This window comes from Brassica oleracea, unplaced genomic scaffold (assembly GCF_000695525.1).
Source record: "Brassica oleracea var. oleracea cultivar TO1000 unplaced genomic scaffold, BOL UnpScaffold01103, whole genome shotgun sequence".
Lineage (NCBI taxonomy): Eukaryota > Viridiplantae > Streptophyta > Magnoliopsida > Brassicales > Brassicaceae > Brassica > Brassica oleracea.
In genome coordinates this window covers 1-12,390 of record NW_013617669.1, presented here as the reverse complement: position 1 = coordinate 12,390, position 12,390 = coordinate 1, and positions in this window count along the sequence as shown.

The following is a 12,390-nucleotide window of genomic DNA, read 5'->3' as shown; positions in this document are numbered from 1 at the left end:
TCTTACTAATAGTTTTCAAGGTTTTGTCGAGTCTTTTTAGTCCATTTGAGTCATTACAGGTCTGGAGTTGCATTGAATGAAAGATAGACCAGCTGAAGGGAAAGAAGAGAAAAAGAGTGTGAAATGGAGTCTTTCGCGCAGAACAGCCGACCGGAGCAACCTGAGTGCCTGCTCCAGCGGCAGAGATAAAAAAAAGAAGTTTCCAAATATTTCGGGATTTGCCCTAGATTGCCTATTTCTTTCCTATAGCCGCATGTGTCTCCTATATATATAGTCTCCTATTTATTACTTCAGACCTACCTTAGTTTTTACGCAAGAAAGACCTGAGAGAGCTTTGATTTTTGGGCGATTGCTACTTGTAAGGGAGAAGGCCTCATCTATCTCCTAGAGAAGATTATCCTGAACCCTCTGATTTCTATTATCTATTATATGCAGTATTATTCCGAAATCATGCTTCTCTGTTCTTGTGTTATGTCTGAGTAGTCACCGAGTTAGTTTAGGGTTCTAGGGTTTTGGATTCGTCAGCTGAAGCATAAATAAGTCATCTTAAGATTGTCTACATTCATATATGTTCTTATTGCTTGCATTGAACCGATCACTTAGTGCATGAATTAGGGTTAATAAATTTAGCTAGCCGTTAATTGATAACTTGATATGATTTGAATGAGCTTTGCATCCCTAGTCAGCGATAGTAGATACTAGGGTGTATTGTTAACATATCGGACTTTATCTCTAAAACTTGCTAGCGCGTCTTGATCCAAACGAGAGTTTAGGCATCAAAACCGACTTCCAAAGGAATCAATACCACGAGAGTGGGTTGATTCAACCTGAGTGATCCGAGTTTAGACTTGTTATAAGCTGAACTTGAATAATTGCTTGGCTTACGATTTCCATACCCGAAGAAGAAACCCTAGACTAGCGCCTTTAAATCAATTCAAAACAACCTCATTTTTTTACTTGTTATTTACGTTATTTACTTCTTTAAAAACCCCCCACTTTGTTTTAGCTTAATTCTGATCTCATAAAGATAAAGTGTGAACAGGTCCTCTGGAATTGATTCTAAAGATATTACAACTACACTGTTAACTTGACAGTAGACAAAGATCCAATTTTAGTGTATCATTACTAAACATATATAGGTCAATTTGAAAAAGGAAAAAAATGAAGATAAGATTTCAAATCTAACCCTAAAGATACCAACATTACTATAACATATGTTATCAAACCCTAAACCAATGACTCATGAACCAATCTACATTCACTCATCTATGTTGAAAAATAATTCAATTTCAGATAAACTAAATTTACATCATTGAAAAATGTTTATTATTACATGATTTCAAATTTTAACCCATAAAATATTTTTTCTAAAAAATTTAAGTTATTTTTAAGATCTAATCCATGAGAAGACTTTCTCTGGAAGACTTCTGGAAGACTTATGGAAGACTCCTCGAAAACTTATGGAAGGCTCCTGGAAGACTTATGGAAGACTTTGATTTAGGCGGGAAACCTAAATTATTCCAAAATTTAGGCGGGAACCATAAATTCTACTAAACTTTAGGCGGGATGTGTCTGAAGACCCCAAAATCAATTAAATATGGAAAAAAACACTTTCTTAAACTTAAAAAAAAACTTAGAAAGTGTTTAAATCAAGTTATTAGATAGTTACTAAAGATATATGGGTCAATTTGAAAAAGAAAAAAAATGAAGGTAAAATTTCAGAATCTAACCCTAAAGATACATACAATACTATAACATATGTTACCAAACCCTAAACCAATGACTCATGAGCCAATATACATTCACTTATCTATGTTGAAAATAATTCAATTTCAGATGAACTAAATTTACATCACTGAGAAATGTTTATTATTACATGATTTTAATTTTTTACCCATCAAAATATTTTTTATAAAATTATAAAATTATTTTTAAGATCTACTGAACGAGAAAACTTACAAAGAAGTCATCATAGAGAACACTTACAAAGAAGTCTTCTATAACGGAGGGTTATAATGGTAAAATTGAATACATGTTTTTTGTTTGTTCATAAGGGGGCTGTTGTAATTTCACTAGGCTTTTGGGTTACTTTTAGCATTTGACTGAATTTGGGGTACACTTTTGTATTCAAAATCAAATTTTGAGTCATTTTTGGCAAATCTCCCTAGTTTTAATTAAAAACATTTGGTTGAATGAGTTACTGTTTGATAAAATATTGTGATGATCAGAGATAATTTAAGGAATATTTTTTGCTTAACCCATTTGAGTTTTATGTTAAACACTAAACTAAAAAAATGAGTAAGAAAGTTTTATTTGGAACAAATTATGAGAAAAATTGCTTAAACTACCATTTTCCTAATACATGTTTTTATGTTTACCTTAACCAAATTTATCCTTAGTTTTAAAGAGATAAATCCTACTATATATTAATTGAGAAGCCACTTAATTGACTTTTGATTATGTGTCTTTAATAGGTTATGCTTTAAAACATAGTTATAATTTGATTGGTTGTTAACATTTATTATTTATTATTTTAATCAGATCTAAAAATAAAAGGTAACTCTAAAACTAATTAATACAAATTACCAAATAACACAAATGATATTACAAATAATGATTTATGGTAACTAATTGTAGAATAAGAGAAAGAATATATATGTTTTATCAATTTCTTTATTTTTATCAATTAGTTATATATAATTAAATAAAATGCTTTAGCATTTTTTATAGAAATAAATTTAATGGTTATATATTATTATATAGAAGAATTATATTTGTATGTAAGGAATTATTATATCTTTTATGTTTTTAAAGCCCACACAAAATCGTTTACAAAAGATCTTTCATGATAAAATAGTGTGATGATCAGAGATAATTTAAGGAAGAATTTTTTTGTTTAACCCATTTGAGTTTTATGTTAAACACTAAATTAAAAAAAAAAATGAGTGAGAAAGTTTTATTTTGAACAAATTCTGAGAAAAATTGCTTAAACTACAATTTTCCTAATACATGTTTTTATGTTTACCTTAACCAAATTTATTTTTAGTTTTAAGGAGATATATCCTACTAGATATTAATTGAAAAGCCACTTAATTGATTTTTGGTTATGTGTCTGTAATAGGTTAAGTCTTAAAAAATAGTTTTTTTTTTTACAGCAAGAAATTTACAGACTCATATTTGACTCTGTAAACTATATTGGTAACTCCGCATCCATGTGAACGACAAAGGACAGTTGCTTTCTTGCACTACGTGCTAAGCTATCCGCTCGAAGATTCGCCAAAAAAAAATAGTTATAATTTGATTGGTTGTTAACATTTGTTAGTTATTATTTTAATCAAATCTAAAAATAAAAAGTAACTCTAGAACTAATTAATACAAATTACCAAATAACACAAATGATATTACAAATAATGATTTATGGTAAGTAATTGTAGAATTAGAGAAATAATATATATGTTTTATCAATTTCTTTAGTTTTATCAATTAGTTATATATAATTAAATAAAATGCTTCAGCATTTTCTATAAAAATAAATTTAATGGTTATATATTATTATATAGAAGAATTATATTTGTAGGTAAGGAATTATTATAACTTTTATGTTTTTAAAGCTCACACAAAACCGTTTACAAAAGATCTTTCATGATAAAAGCTTCCGGTCATTGTATTAGTCAACACCGTTTACTTGAGTTTCATGTGTTAAACTAAAATATAAAGTAATTCTACAACCAATTATCTGAATTAACTATAATATTCTTTTCTGTAGGAGAAAGATTTTTAACGACTAAGATTTATGTTTTTGAACTATTTTAAATCTCACATATCTTCTAAAAATATATACTGAAATTTGATTATCCAAATATTTGAAATTAAAAATTAAAATTTTAAATTTCTAATTATTATTCAAAAATTATAACAGTGTAAAGATAATATATATTTCTTTATATAATATAACGACCCGCAAAATTGCGGACAAACACATGGTATAACTTACTAGGCCTGGGACGGATCAGGTATCCGGACAATTTTAAGGTATCCGGATCCAGATCCTTATCCGGCGGATCCATAATTTTACTATCCTTATCCAGATTCGAAGTTCTCGGATATCCTTCTAAAAATTGTAATATCCGGCGGATATTCAGATCCAGATTTGGATCCTTAAATAAATAAATAAATAATATTAATACATATAAAATATTAAAAATAATTTAAAAATAAAAAATATATATAATGTTTTTAATTATTTCTATGTATAATATTACAAAATTTACATAAAATTTATATATCAATACTATTAAAAGAGAAAGAGTCCTAAAATATCTACATATGAAAATTGTTTGGACTCTTTCTTTAGACTTAAATATTTTTTCGTCTTACCTTATATCTTTGTAACAGTAAGTTAGTCAATAACATTATACCATATATTTGACGATTTTTACTCCTTCCCTTTTTTATAATTGATCAAATATTTCTCTAAGATTACTTTAGTCAATTTGCCAACATATTATACAAAATGGTTTGGTCGACTAAAACACGAAACAAAACAATAATTGTATCACCTCTCCAATAAATTATTATGTCACCCGTCATTTTAACAGCTTGAATAATGTATTTACAGTTGAGAAAATGCATACATATAATCACATTGTTATCACATTTTGATTCATTATATAAGTAGATTTCTATTTCCATATTTTCAACATGTTATCATCATACTATATGGGTTTATCTGGTATAACACAAACTACAGTAATTACTATGTTTACTTTGTTTTCTAAACGATGATAAAACTCTAAAAAAAATTAGCAAAAAGAAAAACTCAAAAAAAAAATTGAGATCAGCAGAGATTATTTGAATAAACTGTAAAAAAGCTCATGTTGGTATGATATGGAACAAATCGTAACAGACCATTTAACTACAACTAGATCTTGATCCGTGCAACCGCGAGGATTTTGTTTCCATTTATTTTTATATAAACATTTTGTTTTCAATTCTAAATTGGTATATGTTATAATATATATGAGGTGTGTCTATCCATTTATAAAACATAAAAAAAATTACGGTATATTTTTTTATTGAATAAATTTTTTCAAACTTTCACATGTATTTGTATCTTCTTATATATATATATTTTTGGATTATTATTTCATTATTGAAATCCTAACTATATATATAAAGATTGGTAAAATATTATTTTATTGTCATCTTCAAATATATTGTAACATTTCACGAATTTAGAAAGTTTAAAAAAAAATAAACATTCAGCTTCATAGATTTATATGGTTAAAATGAACTTTTAGCTTCACGTCACAAGTAATATATATTAATTGTAGAAAATTTTGAATAAGTCGTTATGGTTATATATATATTAGAGGATATTCTTCTTAGTTGTTTCGATATTTCATAGAAAAAAATTAGGAAACACACATGAGGAGTCGACGGGAAGTTATAATTCGATCATTATGTTTAGAATATCCTTTTTTAAACGTTCAAGTAATATGATACTGTGTAAATTAGTTGTTTCGATATAAGGAATATTTATATATTATTGTTGCAACAGAATCTTGGTTTTGAAAAATCTTGTTATATTGGTTTTAAAGATAAACAATGATTTGAATAAAATAGAAGGACATCATATATTGGTTTAAATGATCGATGTTGATATGATACGACCGGTTTGATGGTTCTTTTCAGGTGAACAGGTTCAAATAATCGAACTCGAATCATCACTTGAGCATGTATAAATAATGTGTAAGTGACTACAACAATCTGAAACAGAGGTTTTATGGACCATTTTAGGTGAAATGGTCGAGTTGTTAACAACGAACCGGCTGTATGGTCTGTCTACAAATGTCGTTGATACGAGTTGGTTTTGTTTAATACATGAACGGCATGTATATTAAAATACCAGAACTCTAGAACAGTACGAAAATGTATTAGTCTATGAACTGGGTATAATGGTTTATGTTTATACAACCATTATATATACATTGGTTAAATTAGTTAAATCAGATCAGTATTTGCAAGTAGACAATGGTTTACATTACCACTATGTATAATTTATTAAGAATGTGGGTTTGTTAACCAATCCGGTTTTATAGGAGTAGATGTTATATTAGGAAAGACATATTATTAAGCCATATTATCAGTAATAAATGAATGATAACTGATTTCTATTGGGGGTCCCTTTTTTAAAAAATATCACACATGAATCAAGGTTGTGACTTATGTTTTAATATATAAGATAATTTAATATAAAGCTTAAAATCTACTATTACCTAATTGATCAAATAATTTCTTATAATTTTCAGATGATTGAATATTTGAATTTAATTGAGATCTTTTGATATGATTTGGATTTATTTAAACTAAGATTACTGGATCTTACCAAATATCTAACAACTTTGGTAAAACGTAACTCTAATAATATACTTGCATGATCTCATTATTTTTCAAGATACTGAAGCATAAAATATATGTGAAATATAGTCTCATATTCATTATAAATGAAATAGACCAAAATATCCACATATAAACTTCAAACTACCACAAATTTTCTATACTTATTTAGTGAAGATTTGCCACGGTTTAATATAAAATTTAAAGAAGTTATTGTATCATCAAAATCAAACAGGCTTGGACATTTTACCCGGACCCGAAAATCCGAGCCGGAACAGATTCAAAAATATTTGATCCGAAAGCAAACAGAAAATTTAAAGTATTTATTGGATCGAAAATTCTTCTGTCCGAAAGAACCTGAACCAAAAAAAAAACCCTAATAGACTCGACCCGATAAAAACCAATTAATACCTAACTTAAAAACATGAATACTCAAAACTACGATTTTTGTGTTTTATTTTCTATATTTATTTTATGATTTAGTTAAAATATATTTTTACAAACCATCTTTGTTATTATAATGTAACATTTTCAAGTAATACGAAGCTTAAAATGTAAAATATAGAGTTTAAAAACACTTTAGTTTAATTATTAATAGTTTTTTTAAGTTGTTTTGTAAAATTTTAAATATATATAACAAATTTCGACTAAATTTTACAAGTTTTGGGTATATCATGTACTTTTAAGATCTGAAAATACATGAATTCAATCTGGATCCGAAAATTAAGAGTATTGTACAAGTATTTTAATTATAGACCAGAACCAACCCAGACCTGAGAAAAACAGATCCGAATCTGAGAAGAACCGACCCAAACCCAAAAAAAATTACGAATACCTATTGGATCTAAATTTCTAGGATCCGAAGGACCCATACCCGAAAAAAATCGGACCAAACCAAACCCAAAGACCCAAACGTCCAGGCCTAAGTGTATGAATGAATATTCGGGTACCCATTTGGGTACGAGTTAGTTCTTTAGGGTATCAGAGTTTGGAGTTTTTGGGTAGGGTTCGAGTCGGTCCTCCCATATACGGATATGTTCGGTTCTGATGTATATGAACCTGAAAATAATCAAATAACCAATGTATCTGAAACATGTTTGTCATGTTTGTAATACCTGAACCAGCCTAATTTTAAAATATAACTAATATATATTTACATTCTGGATATCGTAGAATACTCATTCGGTTTTCGGTTTAGGTAGGTAATTTTTTTAAAAAAATCTGAATTCTTCGAGTCCTAGACATTTGGATCCAATTAGGTATTTGAAATATTTCCGGTTATGGCTCAGTTTGGTTTCTTTTGGAATCAAGTCAGTTCGAGTCCATAACTAAAATAACCCTAAAATAGATGTAATTTGGGTACGTAATAGTCTAGCTCAGTTCGGATATTTAGGAGCAAAAAAAGATTTAAAGTACCCGAAAAGCCAAAAGATGAAAAATACCAAAAATACTAATTCATATCCAACTTTATTTATAACCCAAACAAAACCCGCGCTTTCGAATCGCGGATCAAAATCTAGTACTATTATAAAAATAAAAATATATTAAATAAAATTAGTTGTTATATATAGATATTACTATTTTAAAAATAGTTATTAATAAAACTTACGAATCTGGATATCCGGACTAAGAAATCAAGATATCCGGATCCGGCTTTGACGGATCCAACATTTTACTATCCGGATCCGGATTCGCTCCCTCCCGATATCCGGATTTTCTGATCGGATCCGGATCGAATCTCGGATAAAAGTCTCAGGCCTATAACTTACTATAGTTACTTTGTTGTATTATTCATATATAATAGAAAACTGCAATTTGCATAATAACGTTTCTCTTGCATTTAGGTTAAAACATGTATTTTGGAGTATGTTGTTCCCTCCCACTAGAGAATATTAAAAGTACAATTTTGTAATCTTGGAAAACTAAATTTACATCAATTGACTTTTCTAAAACAATAGGTTTGTATACAACAAAAAAAAAATATTAATGGATTCAAAACAAAACGTATAACAAGGAAAAATAATATTTGATTTATGTATTGAATTTTAACCCATGTTCGAAAACGCGGCCGGAGCGGCCGATTTTGCGCCGGTGCAACGCTTGGCGGAGCTCCGCCGCCGCGAGTATTCCTGTTCGGGTAAAAACGCGGTTTGAAATTTTTTTCTTACATATTATGACAGTTTTGTGCTCGAAAATCGATAAGTTTATCACAAATCTATCATATTTAAAAGCTAACAACAAAGAAATACAGTCGATTCGAAGTAAATTGTCAAAAAATGGTGATTTATGATGAAGAAAAAAAAACGGCTGCAACTAGGTTTACAGGAGGAAACACACGAAGAAGAAGATGAAAGTCAATTTACCATTTAACCCCTCATTAAAAACTGATAAAAACATGCAAAAATGGACCCCTCATTAAAAACATGCAAAAATGGACGCATGGTGACTTTGAACCCGGCCAATTACGGGATTACTGAACATACTTACCGCTAGGCTAGGTAACTTCATTTGTTATGTTTATCATTTATGTGTTTTTAAACCTTAAGTAATAAAAATATTTAAAACATTTAATTTTAAAAAAAATTACTCCCCGAGTACTCCCCGCTTTTCTTCTGATTGTCTTTTAATTCGCTAGGCGCAACGGAACCGAACGCGTTGCGCCTAGCGCGATTCTGAACATTGATTTTAACTATAGTTCCGAATAATTTTATTTTTCTTTTTTTTAATAAGTATAGAATAAAAATTGAAAATAAAATATAATCACATTAATTAAATAAAAATGAAATCTTATTAATTAGAAAAGCATGAGTTTTCTAGCAAAACTAACAAAAAAAAATTAGTACTACTTTCAGGTGACAATAAATTTAAATATTTTAAAATGTATATTAAAATTTAACAAATTACTTACAAAAATGGTTAGTTAGAAAAAACACACATCGTATTCTATCAAACTACTACTTCAGTTATTTACTGCTTATATTAACTTCAGAAGCTACAGCCAAATGATAATGGTCTGAGGATATGCAACTACCATCGAAGTAGATTTGACCAACAATAAAGAAGTTAGAGCCTAAGCACACCTCTGCCCCTTTTATTGACATGCACAAAGCAAAGAGCTTCACCAAAAACACAAAGAATTAATACATCTACCCAATAAATTCAGCTAACGATATATTATTTTCCGCGTCGAGCACGAACACACTATAGTATCTAAATAAATTATAGTAAATAAGTTATAGTTTCGATAAGATGTATACCGGAGTGGATAAAAAGATAACAATTTGCTTCGACTTATAACATTATAAATTATGACGATTAACGAGCCTACTAATTAGTTCGTACAATATAGGTTTCTTCTGTTCTCAGTCACTTATTATACTTGTCTAGACTAATAATGACTATGCAACTCTGCCTGTTTGGACCTTTCCTCTACTAACCAGAGATATACATGTTCGCCATCTTTTGTATTAAAACAGAAGTCACGGCGTTAATTCATGTGTAATTTTTTAAAAAATAGATCTAACAGACCTATTTCTAAAAAATCATTTTACATTTAATATCTAATCTTATCATTTAAATTTTGAGCCTATCATAAATTTTTATTAGACTATCAATAATTAGATTTAAACAATAGATAATCCATTGGATTTATAGATAGTATAAATTAAATAGATATAATTTAATGTTGTAAGGCTATACCTCCATATGTTAATTATTTAAATATTTGCCGATGTTAACTTTTAAAAGTATAAAGATTTTTTTTTAAATAACAAAAATCATCTTATCTAACAATGATTACTTTTTACTCCCTTAAACCAATGAAAACAAATTTTAAACTATATAGTTTATTTTAAAAATTAAATAAAAACTAAATATTTAATTATTTACTCGATAATATAAATTTATGAAGCGAATTCATCAAAAAAATTTTTAAACTTTCTAAATTTGTGAAATGTTACAATATTTTTGAATATGACAATAAGAAAGTATTTTACTAATTTTTATATATATAGTTACGATTTTAATAATGAAATAATAATCCGAAAATATATATATATAAGAAGATACAAATATATGTGAAAGTTTGAAACAATCTAGTCAATGAAAAAAATATACCGTAAATTTATTATGTTTTAAAAATTGATAGACACATATATATTATAATATATACCAATTTAGAATTGAAAATAAAATGTTTATATAAAAATAAATGAAAACAAAAACCTGCGCGGTTACGCGGATTGAGATCTAGTTCAAAATTAAAATACTAATTAGTTGTATTTCGTGAAAATAGATAATACGGATTCCGTATCTAACAATGGACCTACATGTCCCCTTAAACGATCTAATAAACATTATAAAACTCTCATTTTATCTAATGTGGCGTTGCCTTAATCCCCTTCGGATAAGATCTATGACTATTTTCAAAAGGTCAATACGCAAAAGCAAGAGAAAAATATATAAAAGTATTTAGAGTTCAAACTTTGAAGCGAAATATAATAAGGCATCGTTAAGAGTACGTCGTTATCGTTAAATTCATGTCGAAGCAATTGACAAACACAGCATAAGAACATAAAGATGAAGTATCCCATTCTTTAACCAAAAAATACGACACTTGTTTTTAATTATTCCACAAAAAGGTTATTAATAGCATCTCCATATGCAAACTGTTTTAGGAGTTGTTTTTCTAAACCAGGTGTGTAGTTCAATACCACCAAACAAGAACGTAACTCGAGTGACCAACTTCAAAAAGTTAACACGAAACTAACAAACGGAAAACAGTAGACTAATAAATATCTAGTTGAAGAAATGTATTGCGAAATAAATCCAACATCCAACCAGAAGTCGCACCAAATTAGCTTCATTTTCGCAAAAATAAAAATTAACTTGACGAAGATCCATATCAAATTCCAATTAACAACTAGTGGTTAAGAAAACTCAATATTATGTGCTTCGATTGGTATTTGCTTTCCAGTGGTCTCACCTCCTCTACGGTCTTGTTGTTGGCTCTGGTTCGGCGCGTCTTTGCCGTTTAGTTTCCGCTCGCGAGGTCTCGACTGCGGTGGAGGTACGACCAGATCTGGTGTCGCGACACGGTAGGGCGTAGGGGTTATTGCCGGTGAAGTCGGCTTTTCATGGCTGAGAGAGAGGGTCGCGTTTCCTCCTTTAGATCTCTCTCTCGTGACCTATGTGTTCGTGGTGGTGAGGAAGGCTCGCTTCTTGGTTGCGACGCGGAGAGCTGCTCGTGTCTGATGGAGGTGTGTGGCTTCAATGGTTGGTGTTGCGAGCTTCAACGGTGTCGTCGGGGCTCCTCTCCCCCACGTTGAAGTCAAAGGCTGCTCCGGTGTCTTGCCCGGAGATGAGTAGCAGGTGTTTGGTGTGCAGGCGGAGATGGCACCGGACCCGGCTCCGACACATGTGGGCGTGCTGAGTGGACCGTTAACCGGTCGTCTATGGCCGTATTTACGCTACTTAGTAAGCCTCAAGCCTTTCTGGAATCAACATCATGTCATCGATTTGAGTCCTTCCATAGGTTGCGGCCGCATCTTTATTGAAGACTGGGCTCTTGTGTTTATGTTTTTGTATCACTGTTGACACCAGTGTTTCAGTTTGCGAGTCACTATCACTGTTTCTTCGGTTTTCGAAGGCGGCAAGAGAACGTCTCAGTTTTGGTCTTGGTCGTGGCGGTGTCGCTCTTGGTCCTAGCTATCATCCTAGTGCCGGTGAAGGGTCTTTGATTCATCATTGGTAGTGTAGCTTGGCTGATTTTGTGCAGGTCTTTAGAACCCTCTCGGTTGGTGTCTGACATGGAGGTCAGGCCATTTTGTGTACAGGTTTGGTGGCGGCAGTAGCGAGCTCTTTGCTTGGTTGGGAGGTGGTTTCAAGCGTTGTGTGACGCTGCGTACAACCCGTGCCTTGGTGTGGTAAGTATCTGGAACCCTCCTGATACGCCCAAAAATAGGGAAGGATCACTCGACCGGACTAAAGGGA